General features: G+C 33.7%; 1 protein-coding gene across 1 annotated transcript in view; it reads right to left on the reverse strand.

Annotated features, from left to right (window-relative positions):
- KCNH5 (potassium voltage-gated channel subfamily H member 5) overlaps positions 1–23,948 on the reverse strand; it is a 280,910-nt gene that overhangs the window by 92,952 nt on the left and 164,010 nt on the right. The gene's annotated exons all lie outside the window — the stretch shown is intronic.

Here is a 23,948-nt window from a genome sequence, read left to right on the forward strand (position 1 = left end):
AGCAAGCTGTGATTACAGAAGTCAGTACCACCCACTTTAAAGATGCATATGCAAACTCACTTAAATCGTCTCCCAATCCCCTTGGTAAATGACTCCTTATAATCAGAATGTTTTGCTTTGCTAGGCTTTCAATCCCTCAAACTGATCTCTAAGTTGATTTTTCCCCCATTAAGTTAAACACAATAATGTTTTAATATAAAATAGTTTCCTTTCCTGTACTAATTGCATTTTAACCTTTAAAAAATTACCTAAGGCTTAAAAATATCCCGATTATTCCTTTTATTTGGGACTCACTTTCAGTGAAAAGTTGGTTGCTTCCCTATGTTGAAGACAAGACCATAATAAATGTAAAGATCATTAAATAAATTATGCTTTCAGTATCCCTCTCTAATACTGTATACATTATTTCACATATTTAAGCATCTCTGGGTGTTTTTGTTGTTTTTCTGTTTTTGTTTTCATTCTCCTTTGAATTCCTATAGGCAGTAGAGATCAGCTCACCTACCTTCTGAAAAAAAATATCTTTGGGGGAAGGGATGCCTAACAGAGCTTCAGAAGCAACTGGCACTTTCTTTCCACATTAGTTGTTTTCTATAATAATATACTATTTTGTTTAATATATTAACTCTTAGGGACTTCTGACAACACTAGCCATTCATAGGCCCTTACTGAGTTCCTACTATGGGGCATACCACTGCACTTAGCCCCTGGAACCAGAACGATAAATAAGACACTGGCTTCACCTTGGAGCTAACAACCAGGAAGAAAGGAGAGGTAGGTGTATAAAGAGACAATTACAATACAATGAGAAAAATGCTATGACAGGGCACGGCCTGGGTGACATGGGAGCACGTGCTGCCTACAAGGCTACTTATGACTTAGAGGACATAGGTCTGGGTGCAAATCTATCACTTACTACCTCTGTAACCTAATGTATACAAAACCTATCACTGCCTCTGGAATCTAGTTAACCTCTCTAAACCTCATCTGTGAAACGGGATAATAGTGCTTATTGCATAGGCTCATTGCAGGAATTAAATGAAAGGGGTTGAGTTGAGCCCAATTTTGCTTTGCATATGGCAAGGTCTAAAGAAATTCTAGCTTTTATTATACTTATTTAACATAAGTATTCATACAAAGTTTATTGTTGCTTTAGCTCGCTACAAAAGCAATTTGCTATTTTTCATTTTCTACCTCTCCGAATTCTGTATCTTGGCTGTTTGATGAGGTTCCAGACAAAATTAAGATACTTTTCAGCATGAACCTGAAGATATTTCAAGTACTAGCTAATGTTATTTTTCTCAAGTTGAAAGTAAAATTAGTGCTGGGAAAGCAAAAAAGTGAAAAATAATTTTAAATTACACACACATTAACATTATACTGAATAGCTTAATGGGAAATAGATCATTCTAGTTCTATTCCATTTACCTTACAGGATTTTCATTGTTTTAGATTCATTTTGGTAATAGTAATTTTATATCCTTTTAATTATTTCTTTCAGGATTCATGCTGCAAATGAAATCATCCAATGTTAGCAATATTCTCTGTTTAGTGGCATATGAAAAGAGGATTTTTATTATTTTAAGTGCATCTTTCCTTTTTTTGTTTCATTTCATTTATGATACTAACCCATTTTTTATTTTGATTGATTGTATATGCGAGTACTAAAGTCCAGGTGCCATAAAGTAACAAGTTAGTCTTAAAATAGACCAAAGTCACACCCACCTGTGTCCCCATCCCTTGATTGAGCATGTACCTTGCATGGTGTGTCTGTCATCAAATTTGAGCATAATATTATTTTTTTCTGTAAATGAAGGCACTAATTAGGGTCTAAGGCCGTTAAAATTTAGTTTTAAAAGTGATCAAGCTATCTTTCAAGATGATTCTAATACCTGGTGCTTTAGTCCCAATTTCAGTGCACCCTGCCTTGAATGTCATATCCAATTTCTGTGGGTAGGTTCCTGAGTGAATATCTCATAGTTGTCAACAAATGAAATCACATTTCAGTAGAAAATATTCAGATTAAAAGTGACTTTTATTTATCTCCAAAGTTGATTATTTATCTCCACTTGATGTCCGGATTCTTATAAAGTGGATTTTTAATACAATAAATATTCTCTTTGGAAGAGCTATGGCTGGCTGTATATAAGGAATCATTTCTAGAATTCTGTAAACCAACCCTGAAAAAAACAAAGAATGATATGGTCTGGAAAAGAAAACTTTTTTGAAATTATTTATGATACCCATTCAATTGAACCCAAGATCAAGAGGTATCTCAACAGGTATCCCTCAGGCTCCAAAATCTAACCTCAACACTGCAACTAGAAAACTCTTAGTACAACACAAATATGATCATGTGCTCTCACTTTCTTAAAATATCTGATGGCTTGCTTTCCCAGGGAAAGCCAATGTCATAACCAAGAATACAAGGCTCTTTATGACGGGAACCTCCTCCAGACGCATCCCTTACTACCTTTCTCCAACCCTGCCTGCATTCAGTCACACAGTACTTCTTGCCTCTCTAAACTTGCGATAGTCTCTCATGGCTCTGACTTTGTACATGCTATTCCTTTTGACTGGCACATCCCATCATCCCCTCCTCTGCCTAGTCACCTCTGATTCATGCATCAAAGTACAGACTGTCCCTCTTTCTGCCATAAATTCAATTTATGCACAGATCTATCATAGAATTTGGTATTTACAGAAGGGGAAAATGATCTGTATTAAAAAAAAAAATAGCACCCAATAGTAACATTAAATTATCACAGAGCCGAAAGGACTTTAGCCTAAAGATTTCAAAATTTATCTTCAGCAGTAAATCATTCTTTGGTTTTTTTAATGAAATATTACCTTATGCCCAAAATATATAAAGCTGATACAAGCAGAATTATGCAGAATTATGTTTTTATGGGAAGGCAGACTCCCAGGCAGGGCTCCATAGGGACATATTCAGTCATTTATTTAACGTATAGCTATTGAGTGCTGCTTATGTGCTAGTTACATGCTGGCTACTATGCACACCCTCCAGACCCATGAGCAGAAACTCTCACAGCGTCTGTCTCCCTGGAGCTGCCAGTCAGGAATAGCTTGAAAAATCACTGCTCCTAGTCCAATGCCCCATTTTACAGATAAGATAAATGTATAGCATAAAAGTTGTGTGATTTGCTCAAGGCGTCTCAATAATCCCAAACTAGCAAAACCCCAAACTTTTGAATTCCAGCTCTGAAGCCATGATATATTTTATATATTTTACCATTATATATATTATGGTAAAGACATAAGGATTCACTGACAAATTATTTATTCATCCTATTACTATTTGCCAAAAGGAAGTAAGTTTTAGTATATTTATGATAAGAACCTAAGCTATATATTAGCATAGAGTGACTATGTAATAAATACTTCTTAGATCCTTTTCCCCATCACTTTCATCCATTACAGTATTAGTAATTTAGCAAAAGCTTCGAAAAAGAGTGAGCCTAAATACTTTACTTAGAGACCCAAGAGTTGAATCAAGATCCTCTAAGGAAATGGTTGACCAGAGAGAGTCAAAAGAAGAAGGCTTTATCCTCTCTCTTAGGCATTCTTTGAATATACTTAAAAATGTAATTTAGAGGCCGGCCCAGTGGCTCAGGTGGTTGAAGTGCCATGCTCCTAAAACCGAGGTCACGGGTTCGATTACCACATGGGCCAGGGAGCTGTGTCCTACACAACTACACTGAGAAACAACGGCTTGAACCAGAGGAGGGGGAGCAGAATAAGGGGGAAAACATGTACTTTAACAATCATCATACAAAATATAGCAAATCAAAAAACCCATAAAGAAGAAAATAAAATTTCTCCATTATTTACACATACTTATATATTATTTTCATAAAACTTGAATATTTAGTTTTATTTCCTGCTATAATCACCCAGTAGCATATTATAATCATTTCCCATGCCATGAAATACTGACTTAAAAACACACACAAAAAAAGCAATTTGAATCACTGAACAACACTCCATCATATAATTATAATACAATTATTTTAACCATTGCATTGTAACAGGATATTGAGATTTTTAGTTTCCTTTTCACAAATCATCCTAACAAATACCGTGTACCTATATCCGGTTGTTTAAGGACATATTTTTTTTTAAAGTAAAATTAGAGGGTAAAATATTAGAGCTCTGGCCAAATTGCTTCCCAGAAAAGCTGTACCAAATTACACTCTAACCAGCAGTGCATGAGAGTATTTTACACGTTTTTAATAATCTCCTCTCCCCCCAAATCTTCCATTTGCATTTGAAAAGAGAAAAGGCAATTTTATGTGAAAAAGAAGTAGATTTATATAGCGTAATGAGACAGAAGGCTGGAGAGCTAAAGTCTTAGTGGAGATAGTCTCCTGTCACTACTCCCTCGTTCAGTGATCAGAGACTTGTCACTTTTAAGCAATCTATAACAAATCTCTAATGTGAAAATTTCTAATGTGCCTGAAACTAGTGAACTAACCAAGGCTCCCTCTTGAGGTCTCTTACCGATCCAAAATAAATTATTTTATTGATTATCTATAAAATCCTCTATAAGGAGTAAAGAGTATTCGCTATTTTTAATAATAATCGGTAAGTGAATATGATTCACCGGTTTTCTTTCTTAGGACAAAAGAATAAATGCATTAATGACATTTTGATAGGCATTAAAGCTACAACTGACATCCTTCAAAATTCAGTTTCCTTTGATGCAATTAAGTTATGCACTGCTAATTAATCTCTCCCCACCAATCCAATTGAATTAGTATTAAGTTAGTGAAAATCTGTGGAAAGAGTCAGGTAAGTGACATTTGCACATAAAATATTTTTACAATCCTTCCTGGGAATGAGGAGCTCAAAGACTGCCAACAAATGAAGTAGAGTTCTCTACTGGAATTCAGTTCTCACTCATTTTATGAGAAGAAAAGAAAGCTCACCTTATTTTTTTAAAAAAATGTATAACCAGGCAGCCATGTGAACCAACAGAGAACAGCCATCCGGATGTTAGTCTGCCAATTCTGGGGAGTATCAAAACCTCCAAGGAATTAACTCAGGAACAATGCAATGAAATAAAACTAAAGCAAATTAACTTCCATTATTTAAAATGGAAAGGTCATATTTAGAAACAGAAGGCTGTATAACCCGTGAGAGATTATAGGTTAAAATTCATGAGTTTCATTTTAGAGATTATTTCTTGTGAATAGACTTCATGTACAAAAGTGAAGCTTAAGTTATTGTTTAAAAATATACAGATGAAGTATTATAGAATTGCACATTTGAAACCTATATAATTTTATTAATCAATGCCACCCAAAACAATTTTAATAATTAAAAAAATAGGGAACCAATTCTAAACTACCACGTTTTTCAGGGTCTTGGTTTTACAATAGTGTGAGTAATGAAAACAAAATAACAATTGTTACCACTTTTGAACTTGTTAAAGCTAATGTTTTGGGTCATTAATTTTCCAAAATTAGGGCTCTGATAAAATAGGCTTTCTATTGTTCTCTATTCATAATCTTATGTGTATACTTTTTAACACACATATCTCACTATATAAGAACACTTTTCAATCTGTGAAAATATTTTCCAAAATTAGAAATATATTTTAAAATATATTTGATTAATTATTCAGAAGAGTGGAAGCAATATTGCAAATAATCTGATCATGATCTTTATACAGTCACTTATGACAAATGAAGTTCCCAGCTTCTTTAAAAGAATGAGTCCCTCTCATATATTGTGAATGGTACTTCCATCACCTGGCTATATTGACAAAAGCTGCACATATACTATACATATGCTAAGACCCAACAATTCCATTTCTAGGTATATGCCCACCAGAAATGTCTATATATGAAGCAAACCACATGAACAAAAGGGTTTATAATAGCACCATTCATACTCGCTCCAAACTAAAAATTATCCAAAGATCCATAAACATTAGAATAGATAAATACATTGTGGCGTATTCACACAATGGACTGCTATTCAGCAACAAGAATGATTATGATTATGAAAGCTTATGTCTCAACCTACTATTCTTCCAATAGAGAGCAAATTAAAATTCCTAAAGATATGCACCAGCTGTCTTTCAAATTATCTATGCAAATTAATATACCTACATAAACACACACACAAACACACACACACACACACACATATACATACACCCCAACTATAGAAAGTAAGGTTATCAGAAGAGGTCACAGAGTAGTAAATAAAGCCAAGGATATGTGGGTTGATTATATTTATTTATATTTAATTCCAAAAAGAATTTGAAATCTGATTATATAAAAAGATATATATATATATATATATATATATATATATATCCCAATATACATATATGTGTGTATATATGTATGTGTATATACAGAGGGTGCCAAAAAGTATACACATTTTAAGAATGGAAAACTGTATTAAAATTGTAATAGTCAATGTATACCAATAACAAAAGATGAATACAAGTCACATTTGACTTCTGCAATTACAAGAGGTGCTGAAAATGGTTACCATCAGTGCCCAGACACTTCTGATTATGGCAAACTACTGCTTGAGCAATGTTGACCAAAGTGTCCACTTGTATACATTTTTTTTGGCACTTTCGGTATATATCTGTATACATATATATACTTGTGTATATACAGAAGTCAAATATATATAAAATAACAACTAGAAAGTTGTTGTCTTGAAAAGATTGGGAAGTTATAAAGTGGAAGAAAAACTAAATGAAATATCAACATTTGAACAACTGAGATCATATAGAAACACTTTTTCACAACTCTAACACTCATATATAGATTACAGATATGGTGTGCAGATGTATATATAGTGTGCATATGTGTAAGATGACTATGTACTATCAAATTAGAAACCTTTCAAAGAACACCAAACTCTTCCACTCACTCTCCTAATATGCTGACATTTATCAGACTAGAACCCGATCAATATGTTCTCATGAGTAAAGCCTGTTATGTTATCATTTATAGTTGAAATAGGATAGCATTATTAGACTGAGCTTTCTGATAAATTAAACTCTTCACTATTAGAAAAATGCCCCAGGACTTTAGTTCTCTGAGATCAGTGGAATAGACAAAAGGCTATATAGTTATTTGAATAGTTACGTGCACAAGTATGCTTCCTAGAGTTTTCTATGGCAGTCATTCATGCATAAGTAGAATATAAGAAAATACATATAGACTATAATAGATATAATAAAAAGGTAACATATACAATATATATAATTTTAAAAGTTAAAAAAGCCTTAGATTGAAAGAAGATATTTATAATACAGACATCTTACAACTGAGTCATATTTAAGGTATATGAAAAACTTCTAAAAATCAACAGGGAAAAAGGCAGACAACTTTTTAAAAAATTAGTCTATAATCTTGATTAAGTTTGCATCAGTGTTGTTGGTAAGACCTGAAAAAACAGAACTGTGAATATTGCTAGTTATTTAATTGCTTACTTAATAGTATATATGCTGTGATGGTGACTAAAATGTTTCTATATTTTAGGATCAAAAATAAGCTAAGTTTTCTTATTTGCATGAGCCCATTTGGTAGCACAAAAGATATACATATATATATATATATATATATATATATATATATATATATATATATACACACACACATATATAAGTATATATGTGTATATATGTATATCTTTTACATGTGTATACATGTATATATATAATATATACATATATGTGTGTGTGTGTGTGTATATATATATATATATATATATATATATAATTTTAAGTTTAAGAAAAACCATTAAAGTTCATTAGTATTGTACAATATCCTAGAAACCAAATTATCATCTTTTTGACATAGTATGTTAACATTACTTAAAGGAATTTGGGGGAAATTAGCCCTAAATGAATTTTGGTTTGTGAATTACTTATCTTAATATTTGTCACTAATGTCTTCATAGCTGAGAAATTAGACATGTCATAACACTATTCAAAAATCAAACTTGTTGCAATTTTTGTCATCCATAAAATAGCCATGAATAACAGAGTATATAAAAATGTCTATAAATAGGAGAAAAGACTGCTACAGAGCATGTATGATTTATACGTAACAGATGCCCTCAGATGCCACTTAATACTTCAAGGAACCCTACCAGAGTCCTAGATCCTGCAAACATGATCTAGTTTCTTCCCATGGCAAATCAAAGACAGAAAATCGATAGAAATTTTGACGGAGTTAAGAGTGCTAACTATAAGGAAAAGCAATAGATGAGAGCCTAATGCCCAAGAAATATTAAAAAAAAAAAATGTAATGAACATTTGAAAACTAAAATTTAAAACATAATAGCATTTATAATTTATAAAATAAAATACTAGGTATAAATTTAACAGAACATGGACAGGATCTGTATCTTGAAAATTACAAAATGTTGATGAAAGAAACCAAATAACATGTAAATTAATGAAGAAATATACTGTTTTAATGAATTGGAAAACCAAACTAGAAAATACAAAAAAATCAAAAAACTATGGTGAATGTTTAAAAAAAAAATTATTACAGTAAAAGACACATTGCCATTAATCCCCCTCAAAATAAACCTCCTCAAAATATTCACGTCTAACACACTTATCCCATCATTCTTGCCACTTTCAGTTCTGGAAGTCTTCTTTTGTGAGTATCTTTAGATGCACTGTCATGACAGCCTCAATGTCTTGAGTCAATTCAAAACGTTTTCCTTTCATGGTTATTTTGATTCTGTAGAAGAGCTAGAATTCTCATAGAACCAGTGAATAAGGTGGATGAGGACACACTGTAATCTTTTTATTTGACAGAAATTGCCATACCAGAATTGATGTGTGACATGGAGCACTGTCATGATGGAGGATGAAGTAAAGACACTCATGAAAGAGGACTTCTAGAACTGCTATAGAAAGTGGCAAGAACGATGGGATAAGTGTGTTCAAAGCAAGGGGGAATATTTTGAGGGGGAGAAATGGCAATGTGTCTTTTACTGTAATAAATGTTTTAATTTAAACATTCACCATATTTTTTTATCACACTTCATATGTCAATTCTCACCAAATTCATCTATGAATTTAATGCAATTCCTATCAAAATCCAAGCAAGTTTTTTTGTTGACATAGACAGGCTTATTCTAAAATTTATATGGAAAGGCACACAATCTAGAATAGCTAAGACCATTGATGAGGTGACAAAGTAGTAAGAATTACCTACCCTATGTTACGACATACTATATACCGTGTTTCCCCAAAAATAAGACCTAGCCGGACACTCAGCTCTAATGCATCTTTTGGAACAAAAATTAATGTAAGACCCGGTCTTATTTTACTATAATATAAGACCGGGTCTTATACGATGTAATATAAGCTATAGTGATCAAGAAAGTTTAGTATTGGCAGAGGAAAGATAGACTTTTCAACAAATGGTGCTGGAGAACTTGGACATACATTAGGGGGAAAAAAAACTTCAACCTAAACCTCACACCTTATAAAAAATTAACTCAAAATTTATCATGGATTTAAATATAAAATTTAAGACTATAAAATTTAAAGAGAAAGAAAAGACAAACTATAAACTGGAAAAAGTACTTGCAAATCACATATCCAACAAGAGACTAATGTCTAAAATACGTAAGAATTCTCAAAACACCACATTTAAAAAAGTCCAATTGGAAAATGGGCAAAATACATGAAAAGATGTTTCACAGAAGAGAATAAACAGATCAAAAATAAACAAATGAAAATATATTCAACGTTATTAGTCCTTCGGGAAATATAAATTAAACCCACAATGGGATATCCCTGCCCACCTAAAATTAAAAAATAGTGATAACTCCAAATGATGTGAAGATGCAGAAAAACTAGATTGCTCATATAGTAGGTATACAAATTGTACATCCACTCTGGAAAAAGAGTATGACAATATTTACAAAACTTAATGTGGGCTTACCATATGACCAACCAACAATTGCACTCTTGGGCATTTATCCCAGAGAAATGAAAATTTATGTTCACGCAAAAACCTACGCATGAATAGCTGCTCTATTTGCAATAGCTCCAAACTGGAAACAACATAAATTTCCTTTGGCAGTGAATGGTTGAACAAACTGTAGTACATCTATATACCATGGCATACCACTCAGCAATAAAAAGGAACTAACTATTGACACAGACAATAATTTGGATGGATCTCTAAGGAATTATGCCCAATGAAAAAAACTAATGTCAACATTTTGCAAGATTGTATTTATATAACATTCTTGAAATAACAAAATTAAAGAGATGCAAAATAGATCAGTGGTTGCCAGGATTTAGGAAGGTGGGTAGGACAAGAGTGGGCTGTGGCAGTAGATGGGTAAAACAAGAGATCATGGTGATGGAATTGTTCTTTAACTTGACTGGTAGTGGTTACATGAATCTATACTTGTGATAAAATTGATGTACAACCAAACAGAGAGAGAGAGAGAGAGAGAGAGAGAGAGAGAGAGAGATACATCTGGTGAGCAAAACTGGTAAAATCTGAATAAGGTTGAATATCCATATCAATATCCAGTTCCCAGTTGTGAGGGAAACTGGGTGAAGGGTATACAGAATCTTTCTGTGTTAGTTCTTACAATTTCATGTGAAGCTACAATTACCTGAAAATAAAAGGTGGTTGTGTTTGTTTTGCATTAGCAAAACCTAAAAGTTTTGTCCCTCCCTTTTGAGGACAACAGCCCTCCAAGCAACCAGAGCCCCCAAAACATCAACTAATGACAGGGTATTGCAGTCAGTGTTATTAACACACTTTTATTAAGTGTGACTTTGCGTAAAGCCAAAACCGTTGAGAAAGCCCCCTGTGGGAGAACTGTCTGTATGTCCTGGATTTACCTGAGCCAGCTTGACAGGCAGATTAGCTGCATGTCACCAGGGAAACCTGCAGGCTGTCCCTCTGCTCCAGGGTAGACTGAATGCCAAACCTCTGAGCTGTGGCATTAGCCTCCAGCACAAAGACAAGGGCTTCGGTCAAAAAAAACTCTGCTCTGGGAAATCAACCTGCAACCTTGTAATTTATAACGGCCCTCTCTATAAAATATTCCAGGTTCATCTTCTTAAATGCCAGAACACTTCAAAACTGTATTGAAAATTTCATTTAGACTAAGAGTTTGTTTGGCCCCGGTGATGCTTTTTAACTGAACAAAATTTTTACAATATTTTCCTTTTAATGAATCCTTTATTTATATTAGATTTGCACATTTTATCTAACAAACTGAGGCAGCAGTATCAGAGAAAAGGAAATAACTCCTTCCCCAACTAAGTTTACATAGGTTTTCAGAGTAGTTCTATCGTTGTTTGCTAGTCATTTGCTCATTTATTCGTTGGTTACCTACAAATGCCAGAAACACGCTAAGTCTTTTGGATATAGATTAAAAACAAAACAAACAAACAAAATAGTTACTACCACCAGAAGCTTCTAGCCTATTGGTTTAGTAAGATATTTTAACAACAGCAACAACAACAAAAAGTATACTATTTTGTCAATGAGATATAAGCAATATTCTGGGAAAGCCGAAAGACCTGGGTCACTTAAAAAATACCTTTTCTAGGATGGTCAGCAGCCTTATGCCTACTTGTGAAATCACAGTATCTAGTATGTCAGTGGAGGAGCAAACCAAATTCCCCTTTCCTAAGGTGAAAATAAATTGAGGGTCCTTGTGACTCTCTCGATAGATAGATAGATAGATAGATAGATAGATAGATAGATAGATAGATAGATAGATAGATAGATAGATAGATAGATAGATCCTTCCCACACACACACACACACCCTGCAGAGAGCTAGCCTTTCCCCCAGTAATCAGCAACCTCCAAGGCAGCAGAAGACAGTAGCTGGGGCCTGACTAATGATCACAAAATCCCCACCTCTGGCAGGCTAAAGATAACATCTTGACCTAAGTTATGTTTCAGTTCCTGAGCCCTAAGGTGGAATGACCCCTTGCCTACTTTCCCATGAGACCCAACAAAGGGACTCTGGAAAAGACCTCAGAACTGTCCTGAAGAACTGAAAAAATGATTCATTTCCCTTACCTTACCTCTGATCAATCAGCTCCCAGCATGACCCCAAACCCCTAACACACAGTATCTTGTGATTTTGCTATATATAATGTGTAACCTATTAGGTTGGTGCAAAAGTAATTGCGGTTTAAAAGGTTAAAAACAATTGCAAAAATCGCAACTACTTTTCCACCATCCTAATACAAGCTATCTGAGAAATCAGGCTTTTGAACATTAGTTTCCCCTTCTCCTGGATGGTGCCATTCATCAATAAAATAGCCAATATTTCTCCACTGCAATTCCTTGTGTTTAGTGTTTGACTCAGCTAGTGCCCGGTGGACGAACTTTCTGTTCTATAACAAACGCAACTCAGCAGGGATTTCAACTGTCTTCTTAGACTCAATTGGTTCAGATTTTGAAAGAAACAGAAAATGACAATGAACCCTCACAAAAACTGTACAATGCAGGTATTGTTTCTAATTTACAAATGTTAGTAACAGATCCATGGTCTGGGTGACTTTAAAGCCTTCTTGCTCTTTCTATAACATTAAATTGCTTCTGAATATACAGACAACAGAAAATCCCAGGTCAACTTGTAACAGTTGGAGGCACACTTGAATACACAATCTAGGTCTAACCAGAATGCTATCCAAGATGCATCCATGTTGTTGAAAATGGCAGCATTCATCTTTTCTTATGGCTGCATAGTATTCCATTGTGCATACATATCACATATTTATCCAATCATGTATCGAAGGGATACATGGATCTTGAGAACATCATGCTAAGAGAAATAAGTCAGATGGAAAAAGAAACATACGATTTCATTCACATGTGGAATATAAAACTAAAAGCAACAAATAAGACAAACAAAACTCATAGACACAGACAACAGTATGGTAGTTACCACAGAGAAAGGAAGATGTGGGAATATGTAGAAAGGATAAAGGGGGTCAAATATTTGGTGAGAGAAGGAGACCTGACTTTGTGTGGTGAACACACAATGCAATATACAGATAATGTACTACAGAGTTGTACACCTGAAACCTATGTAATTGTATTAACCAATGTCACCCCAATAAATGTAACAATTGTTTTTTTTAAAAAATGCTATCCAATATGACTCACAATTCCAAGTAGCCCTTTTGGAAACATTTTCTGAAAGAACCTCAGATTGGTATCCTGATCCCTTTTGTGGAGATCAACATATTTGACAACTGTGTCAGCACTTTATCATATGACCACCTGTCTCTCACCCTGACTTTTTTAATCTTTTGCTATTCTTTCTGCTCCTCAAACTAACCCTTTACCTTACCCCCACTTACTGCCATAATAAATTTAATCATTCTCTGCATTTAGCTTACCCTTTCAAAGTTTCTCCAGTTTAGAGTGACTGAATCAGAAAGCTCATACATTTCCCACAATATAAGGTACAGGTTGTCATGCACACCTTATTAGAACATTCAGAGGCTTGTGGTATGGATAAAGCAGTCATTGTGGTATTAAGTACCTCTAAACACTCAACAGTCAAATTGTTGCACACTGTCAGCAGCAGTTCATCAACTGGATTAAGATCCCCAAACCACTGACCACTCCCAGTACTTAATCACTATTCATTTAACCCTCCTGTCACTTTTTGAATGTCTAGCACTGATTCCTATTGTTCATTGAAAACACTTCCTATTACTCTTCCTCCATCATATTACCTATGAAAATCCCATCCTTTGTTTATCCCTCTTTGTCTAAATACGATCACACAGTTTTGCTGAATGCTTCCACTTTAAAATAATGGATGTAAACTTACAACAGGCACTCATCGATACCTAGAATTTCTACTATATTTCCCTCATGTTTGCACATTCCCACTTGTAGGACATACCTTAGAGTTTATTTTCCCCAGTGTACAGTAGGCCGGGGATACAGTTTGGGGGGTTTTACTTGTTTGTTTCAGGCATGCTTTTCTCAATTTTAAACATCAGTTCTGCTTTTTGTTTTATTTCATGTTTTGATAGGCACCAATTATATGTATATTAGGTCTTTATGGCTGCGTTCTCTATAACATTTGCCCCCTTTATACCTCTTTATTTCAGTTTCATTAATTATTTTGCTCTTTCCATTTAATCCTTTCTATATATCTTCTTATAACCGTTATTATATAATAGAAGATAGCATGTAAGCACCTTGTAAATTCATCTTCATTTATAATATTAGTCTTTCTTCTTTCATTTATTTTTCTACTTGAATCAGCTCCCTATATTTCTCCTTCTATACTGTAAATTTTCAGGTTTCTTACTCATGAAGTTCTTTCCTATCTTAAATTGCTTGCTTCACTATATTCAGTTTAATTTGAGTGGTATATTAGTTTTCTTCTGTATCATGGCTTTTGTGGGGGTGTACTTTCATATTGAAAAGTTTTATTGTTTAATTTCTTTTCCATTATCTTTATACAAATCCTCTTTTTCTGTTTTTGAGTATTTGTTCCATATTCCTAACCAGCAATAATACGTAATACTCTGGGGGAAGGGGGAAAGGAGAGGCTGTGTAGCAGGAGGTTTCTTCTGTATCTTATCAGATTCCTTAGTTCAAAGGCATCTTCTTCTGTTACTACAGTTAAGTTTTTCCAATAAACATTACAATTTGGACTTGGCTTCTTATATCTTGTTCATAGCGCCCTTATCTTCTGACACTTCGTTCCTCCCTTTCACCACTATGCTTCCAAGAAAATCATTCGTTCTCTAAGGTATCCAAAATGGTTTCCAAATCATTCTTTTCCCCAGAAGCGTGGCCTTCCCAAAACTATTCCCTCTCCTTTGAATCACTCTCCAAGCTGTGTGACTCCAGTAGCATGTGCTCTGATCCACCAAGTCTCAATCCTGTGCTCAGAAGAACTAAGACTGTATGCTTCTTCCTTCGTTCTGTGTATTTCCCTCATAACTCAACTCTGGTGTGGGTCTCACAGCTTTGTTGGTTGGGATGTGTACGTCCCACCATTCAGTAGCTCAATATAAAAATTTACAGTATTCTCTGTCTCTTACCTAAACTGTGGCCATACTCTGAGAGTGACTTTATTTGATAATCTCCTTATAGATTTTGGGAGAAAATTTGTGAGCAAATTTTGGCTGCCACAATTATCCTGTAGGAATCCAGAGTTCAGAATTGGGTTTTTAATTTGTATGACTCTTAATACTGGCAAAGTTAAGCATATTCGTATGTTCATTGATCATTCATCTTTCCCCTTTTGAGAAATACCTGCTTGTATTTGTTCTCTATCCTTCTATTGGTTTAGCTGTACTTTCTTAGTGATTTTTAGGAATTTTTTTATATATTCTGGATGCTAATACTTTACTGGTTTTTTATGTTTTAAACTTCTCTCCCAGTTTGTAGATTATTTTATTTTTCTTGTAGTTTAGTCTGATGATCAGAAATTATTAATTTTAATAAAGTTAAATTTATTAATATTTTTGTTGTTTAGCCAAATTGTGTCATGTTTAAGAAATTAAAAACATATAATCAAAAAAAATTTTTATATACTTTTTTAAAATTGCGGTTAAGAACACATAACATGAGAGCTACCCTCCTAACAAATGTTTAAGTGTGCAACACAGTATTGTTAACCATTGGCACAACACTGTACAGCAGATTTCTAGAACTTATTCACCTTACATAACTGAAATTTTATACCCATTGAATAGCAACTCCCCATTGATCCCTTCCCTCAGTCTCTGGTAACCACTATTCTACTCTCTCTTTCTAAGAGTTTGACTATTTTAGATACCTCATGTACGTGGAATCATGCAGTATTTGTCCTTCTGTGATTGGCTTATTTCCCTTAGCATAATGTCCTCCAGGTTCATCCATGCTGCCATACATAGGAGGATTTCCTTCTTTTTATGGCTGAATAATACTGCATTCTATGTATATACCACATATTTCTTTATCTGTTGTTTCCACATCTTGGTAAATGTGAATAATGTTGCAATGAGCATGAAAGTATACATATCTGTTTGAGATTCTGACTTCAATTATTTTGGGTAAATATCCAGAAGTGTGCTAGGTAATATGGTGTTCTATTTTTATTTTTGAAGAACATCCATACTGTTTTTCATAGTAGCTACACCATTTTACTTCCCACCATTAGTGTGCAAGGGTTCCAATCTCTTCACATCCTCGCCAATACTCGTTGTCTTCTGTTTTTTGGGTAACAGTCATCTTAACAAGTTTAAGGTGATATTAGGGAAATGTGGTTTCTGGAACAGAGTAGGTCTGGAATAAGTGAGTGATGTAAGGCAAACTTTGGAGTCACAACGCTAGAAATCAGAATCAAACTTTGACTCTGCCATTAACATTCACTAAGTGTGTTCTGTTACGCTCCGATTTTTGGTCCATGTTCTTCCAGGCATCTCACACTTGGAAGCCAAGTACCTCTTGAAATAAACATAAAACAGCAGGTCAAAGAAAGCAGAAATTGATTTGATCAATCTTGTTAGACTGCAACGTGTGTCTGATTCGCTATTGTCTTTCCACAGACTGGAACACTGGCATGAGTGCAAGTAGGGACTTAACATTTATTATTGAATACTGGAATAGGAAACAGATTTTTAAATACCAACTTATGCATCAATATCTATCTAAATATTTATGAATTCTTGACTAAACTTCCTGTCAGGCCTCAGTTCTCAACATAGAGAATTTTGCCTCCTTTTAGAAAGAATTTTCCATTTATCTCTAATGACACAATATTTATTACAAAATTAATAAGCCATTATTAAATCAAAACTGTCTAATGGAAGATTTAAATGATAAAGTTTTACCATTAACAGAAATGAGGATTTGAGGTTTGGGGCTTTTGTTTTTTTCACTTCCTTACCATATGGAAGAATGGTTCTCAACTATATTGAGAATGATTGAATGAATGAATTACTTCTAATTGTATTGTGCTCTGTAATTTACTGAAGCGTGTGAATCATTAAAAATATGCTAAAATTTTATGTCCATTGATTTTACTACTTTACAAGGCACTCTGAAGCCAAGTAATAACTGTCAGATTAAACAGGGAATGTCCCTGGAAGTACTGGAATTTTAAACTATGCCATTAGATAAGAAGGATCTTAATTGAAACAACAAGGTGTAAGTTGGTGGAGGTGCTGGGTTGTTTTTCTTCTAACAGTGATTGGTTCCCTCCAGGAAGGCTACTTCCCATTAATTTCTCATTTATTATCAAGACAAAGTTTTATACAAGGGTTACAATAATAAACTGTTACTTTAGATTCTGTCTTCTGATTTTTCCCAGGTGCTAATAGGATACCACTAATATTTCTCACAAAATCTTCCCAAATATACATTTAAATTTTAATCTTAGAAATGGAAAGATCATGAAAGAATATACATTCTGTGAGTTTAAGTGACTGGTCACCCAGTTGGAACATGGCAACTAGACTGGGAGACTAGCTGACTAGAACACAAGTCTCCTTACTGCTGATTCAACAATTTGTGTGACACCTCACCTACACTACACGTCCAGTTTGTATCCAAACAATGGAATCTTTTGATTTTCACATTGGCTTCTAGGAGTGGAACCACTAACTCTGCATTGGAGGAGCTGTGTTCACGATCTGTAATTACTTCACATGAGCCCACCATACCTCATCTGGGCAACCAATGTGGACAAGTTTTCTGATGGCCTCTGCTGTATTGTTTAATTCTAAAATCGTGACAGTGCAATTCCATTCAAAAGTTAATGGGATTTATTTTTGGTGTATAGGAAGATGATGATTGGGAAGGGTGAGGAAACTTTATTTTGAAAAATAAACATGTGAAAAAACAGAAAAAATTAAGATATATATATAAGGAGATACTTGTCTACCAGATAATAATATGCAATGAGGGGCAGAGCGGCTAAGATCAATGCCTCTGTCATGCAGACCTGGTCCAAATTCAAGGTTCACTGTGTGTGACATGAGGCTCTTATAGCCTAATTTTTGTATTAGTAAATTGGGAATAATTATAATACTTATGTGTTGGAAAGAGCAAAAATTAAACATACTAAGATTATTGGCCTATTAAATCCACAAAGATTAATGCCTAATATTAACAATGTTATTCTGAAAAAAGAATGCATGTAAACATACATTAGTTATATAAAAAATAAACTATAAAAATAATATAAGCTATAAAATATGCATACCCTTTACTGTGGAAAATCCCATTTTCAGTGTTTAACTTAATATAGTCATTAGATATCTTAAATATCCAATGATAGGAGACTGATAAATATATTATGATATATCCATTAAACGGAATACAAAGTTTATATAGTATAAATTTATAACATAAAAATATATGTTCACAAAATCACACAGAATAAATATGGCAAACTATATTTCTGTGAGCTATGGGATTATGGATGATTTACTATATTTCCTTTTCTAGTTCTTATTTCTAACTTTATTTAACAGTTATGTGTTTCTACTAAATAAACATTTTTAGAACCAAAATGGCCATATAAATAGCCTTCTAACATTTATTCATCCTTAGTAACCATGATGATAATAGAATGCATAACACTATTCTCTGGCCATGAATGTATTCTCTGAATGTATTCCCAGAAAGGCAGCAGACCCAATTCTAAATATATGTGCCGATTAGTTTAATCAGGATTAGGATACCAACAGACTCAATAAGTTCTTACATTGGTTTATGTGTTATTAGTTTTTGAGTAAGATTTTTAACCAACACGTACATTCAGTTGAAATTATTCTATGGCACATGGAATGTATAGGCTGTGTACAGTTAATTAACATCAGTTAATTATTGACTTATTAGTAGTAACTAGACTAATCAGATCTTTTCTTTTTCTCCTTTCTATAGTTTTCCATCTTTATACCAGTTACTTGACTATTAGGACATAGGTAATTTAAGTTTTATTATACAATATGTAAAGAGTTTCAGTTTCTAACAAGCTTTTTTGTCCAAATTCTATTGCTTTCTCTATTGCCTTCTTTAACTCAATCCTCCCAACCTAAATTAGACTCACCCTCTCCTTTTCTTTAAATCTTACATGGTTCCCTGTATTGTATTTCAAGCATCATCACGATTTGGAATTATATGGTTATTTCTGTGGTTAAGTCTTTCCTCTTCTAGTAGACTCTGAGCAACACAAGAGTAGGGATTGTGTTTATATACCACTCAATAGCAATTACAACAGCTTACAAAACCATGGTTCCCTTTGATGTGGAGGCAAATTTTAAAAGAAGGCTATTTTCCTATTTATAAATTCTACCATAGCATAAATCCTTCCTTAATTGACATCTTCCATATCTCAGAGATACTTCAGCAGAAATTAGGGCAATGAAGACTTCCTGAAGAAAGTTCATTATATAAAGAAATGAGGAAGAATGCTAATACGAGCAAAACAGAGAATGTCTGAAGGTCTCGAGATAGATCATGACTCATACAAAGCCAAAGTGAGAGAAAGCCGCCCGATCATACCGCCATGTGTCCCTCTCAGTGACTCCAGGATCATGCCCCGGAGCAGGGCATGAAGCAGCATCTCAGGCCCTTGGCAGTGAACAACTAGAGGAATCTCTTTCTTACATAACAACTTGTATTTATCTTTTAATCTATTTTGTTGTATTTTCTCCATCCTCTGGCTGCCTTCTGCTGTGCCAGACAGGGATGCCTGTGGTTTATTTGGCACTACTAGTAAAGGAGCTAAAAGTGGCTTTTCAGTACTTCATAGAATACAAATGAACACAAAATCAAAAGCAATTAGCCTGAGCCAACGGACAGGCATCTTTTAGGCATTATCATAAAAACCAGGAATGAGATTGAAAAGGGTGTAGGGAGGAGAAAGCCACAAGGCCCTGGGAAAAAATAAAATATAACAAACACAATCAAATAATAACAACAATAGAAATCACAGAAATGAAAATTTTTTTAAAGTTTTGTATATAAAATCCAACCATCTGCATAACCCTGTCTTTATTTTGCAGTTTACTAAACTGCAAACGCTGTATGAGTAGCACTATAATCCCATTCAAAAATAGGTGCTTTAATAGCCATTTCTGCAGATGTAGAAAATTTGAAATGGATCAATCAAAGCAGCTCAGAACAAAATAATAGGTTAGATACAAACACCTACTCATATTATAGTACTGTCTACAGCATATAGGTTCATTCATGATTTAATTTCCCTCCAAAGTCTAAATTATATTTGTATCTTTGCATTCAATGTGTATGTATGTAGAAAAACTTTGTTTATCCAAACTACTCTCCAAGTGAGAGTCTACTTTCATCTATACTTAAAGACAACAGTACGTACCAAATACCAAGCAAAGACCAAGATTAAAAGTAGTGCCAGTCATGACCTACTTCTTGTAGTTTATAACCCGTAAAGGAAGAAATCAATTATAACCACAATAGACTAAATTATTTGCTAGCACTTATTATTGCTGATTTTACGCAGGCACTATGTAGGCATTTTCACCCTCCAGCTAACTAAGGTGGGAGGTGGTGTCGTAGATGTGAACACAGAAGCATGGAACCCACTCCTCGGGGTCTATATAAAGCCAGGCTACTAAACAAGTTATCCATGGCCCTATAACTCCTTCTCCTCATTCCTGGACTATAGCTATCAAATGATTCCTTAGTCCCTTCCTCAGGAGCTAGTGACAGAGTGGTGAGAAAATGAAATACAAAGTAGCCCACATTACTGCACTGAAGTAATTTCAACATGGTACATAACAGGAATGTACTTAATATTATTCATAGAAAAAGGTCTAAGTCATTCAGGATTTAACTTAGTTACACAACATCTCCCTATCCTTACTAGAGGAAACTAATACTGTCTACTACCTGAGGCACAAAAATTTTACTAATAATTATATTAGCTAACAACAATATAAAGCTTGAATTGGAGCACTCTTAAACTATGCCAAAAGTCCTGACAAACTATATATACACTTAAATGTTACAAATTACTATCAAAGAAAATATTATTTAAAGTTCTCATCTACTTGTAATGTTTGTAATAAACCCTTGAGCCCTATTTTATTTAACTTTTGATATATGAAAGGAAAAATAAAATTGGGGTTTCACATAAAGTCTGCCTTTACAGACAAGACCTGCACATCAGATAGGAAAGAGAAATGTCAAAAATAATTCTAAATGCTTACTTTATATTATTTCAGTAGTCAGCAACTGAGAAGCACGTGTGAACACGACAATAGTTAAGTTTCCTTGCCATGTTTAGATATAGAGAGAAAAGTCACGGTTTTCAGGTATTTGGGACATGAAGCTTTTACACCACAGGCTGAGAATATAGTTCCTTGTAATGACAGACTAGGCATAGTTTCTCCCGCTCAACTATAAGGTTACTTAAAGACCACAGGAAAACCATACCTGTTAGCTCGTGGGCGTCTGTGTCCTCAGAATTTTTTGAGATGGTATATGTCCTATCCCTTGGAAAACTCAGTTTAATTTGTAAAACTATAGTACTTAGCTATACTAATAAAAAAATTGGGGGAAAATAATTATTGAATTATTACAGAATTTTGTTCTATTATTTTTTAATAGAAGACCCCTTGAATACATGTGTCTGAACTGTAAACAAGATCTGATATATAATAGTATGCAAAACGATTCAGACACAATTATCACACAACCTGAGTGTCAGGACCTGTACTACTGGCAGGTAGTCCATTTCCTACTGAAGCAGATATATCACTGTATTTTTAAATACTTCATGTCACCTGTCATAGCTCTCCCAAGCCTTCAATTAGCCAAACTAAATATTCATATTCCCTTTAATTGTTTGTCTTAAAACAAGATTCCCAGAAATTTATACCTTCATGATTATCTTCTGGTAAGTGTGCAGCTATTTGATGATATATTTTTTTTAAATATCTAGCTGGAAGCTGAACACAATATTTTATCTATAGTCTGGGCTGTAATGGGATGATTACTACCTCTCTTGATCCAAAGACAAAAGTGCTTGTAATGCATCTTAAGACCAATTCAGTTGGTGTTTTTTTTAATCTTTTTTTTTTCTATATTCATGTGTAAATATTTACACGGCATATTTAACCCAGCACATTTTTCTGTGGAGCAGTTCTTGAAAGGCTGGTGCCTTCATTCCTGGGTTCATCTATACATTGCTATAGGAACCTCTTGAAGTATTTAAATATTGAACCAAGAAAATGATGCCATGTATGTGTAAGAATGTCATCGCTGTTGTTCTTTTTTTTTAATTAAAGTTTATTGAGGTGACAATTGTTAGTAAAGTGTCATCCCTGTTTTTTCATATTTAAGAATACAAAGAAAAGTTTAAATATGCTTTTCTAAATTAAAACTATATATAAAAGTAAATGGATTACAAGGAAGTTACTTTAAGTTGTGGAAAAAAATACACTGCCTACTCTATTTGGAAGAAGTAGAGTGCTTCTGTGATAGATTAGGTTTAAAAATAATCCAGGATTTTAAAATATTCAAAACCTCAGTTTCTTTAAAGGCATAATTCTCCCTGAATATATTGAATAATTCTGTCAGAATTTTCATATAGTGGGATCTTCCTACTGATATTTTATGCTTATTACAAAACATATGAAATAAGAAATGAAGACCAAAGAGCTTTTTCTATTGATTTTTCCCAAACTACATGTTAGAAAAAAAGCAAGACAGTAGAAAATAAAAAATATAATAATGATAAGGTTTTAAGCTTCAGTCCATAAAACAAGCTGAAAAAAAAATCCAGTATGATGAAAAATATGTGGTTTCCACGTTATACAAGTTGTACATTTTCTCATAGATTCCCAAAAGCAGTAAATAAAGTCCCCATCCACTTTCTTCATTTGAATTATTTCCCAGTAAAGTTATTTCATACCATAGAATAAACTTTTTGAGTTTTAACCGTGACCCGTCCTATTTTTTCCTGTAATTTCCTTTTGCCCTTTATAGTCCTCACTCATTCTACCCATTTCTCTTGTCTTTTAAGTGCATTGAATGTTAATGAGTAGAAAAGCCCAGAGGACAGATTTTGGTTATTAAATGTAAAAAAGAATCTAAAGCAACTACTGTGATTAGTAGTCAATAAAATACTTACAACCAAATAAAATTAATCTAGGTAGTGTTCTATATAAAAAGCATTGCCTAAGGGCATTTTTCATGATAAAAATGTTACAATCTCCATGTCAGTACTGATTTTAATGCCATGCTTTGTGTTAGAGAAAGCAGTATTCACATAAGACTGAACTAAATCACAGTGATTAATCTGCTTGCGGGTTAAAGATGAATTCAAAAAATCTATAAAACTAAATATGTGGAAGGATAGAAGGAAATCGCAGTAATTGGGGCAAAGGTTTTTCTCTAATTAGCTGCAATGCATCATTAAATTCTATTGTATTAGCAACTGAAAAAATACAGCTCTGTTAGAACTATCAAGAGAAGCATCAGAACAAACACAGTTGGCTTCATACATTATATTTCAATATTTTTCAATGTATAAACTCATAATCAAATCTAGTAACAGCCACCATTAATAAAATATATGAAACAATCAACAAAATGTAAGATAAGAAACATAGTAAGGCACATATTTGGCCTACTGAGGAACAGGAAGTCTAATAGGATAATTGGTAAAATTGAGATGCTGTTTACTAAAGTTACATCGTCGAGTACATTCATATTACTAAGATCGTGACTACAATTACAGAATTTATGTCAATGTTGTCATCAGCCTTTCGTTTTCTTTTTTCCACCCTTGTATTTTAACAGGCTCTATCAACTTCATTCTTATCAAAAAAGACCACAGTAAAGATGAATATATAATAGTTAGATATATAGGTAGGTCGATGGAGGGATGAATAGATAGAAGATAGATAGATAGATAGATAGATAGATAGAT

Source organism: Rhinolophus sinicus, chromosome 3 (assembly GCF_057876585.1).
Source record: "Rhinolophus sinicus isolate RSI-liver-muscle chromosome 3, RSI-T2T, whole genome shotgun sequence".
Classification (NCBI taxonomy): Eukaryota; Metazoa; Chordata; class Mammalia; order Chiroptera; family Rhinolophidae; genus Rhinolophus; species Rhinolophus sinicus.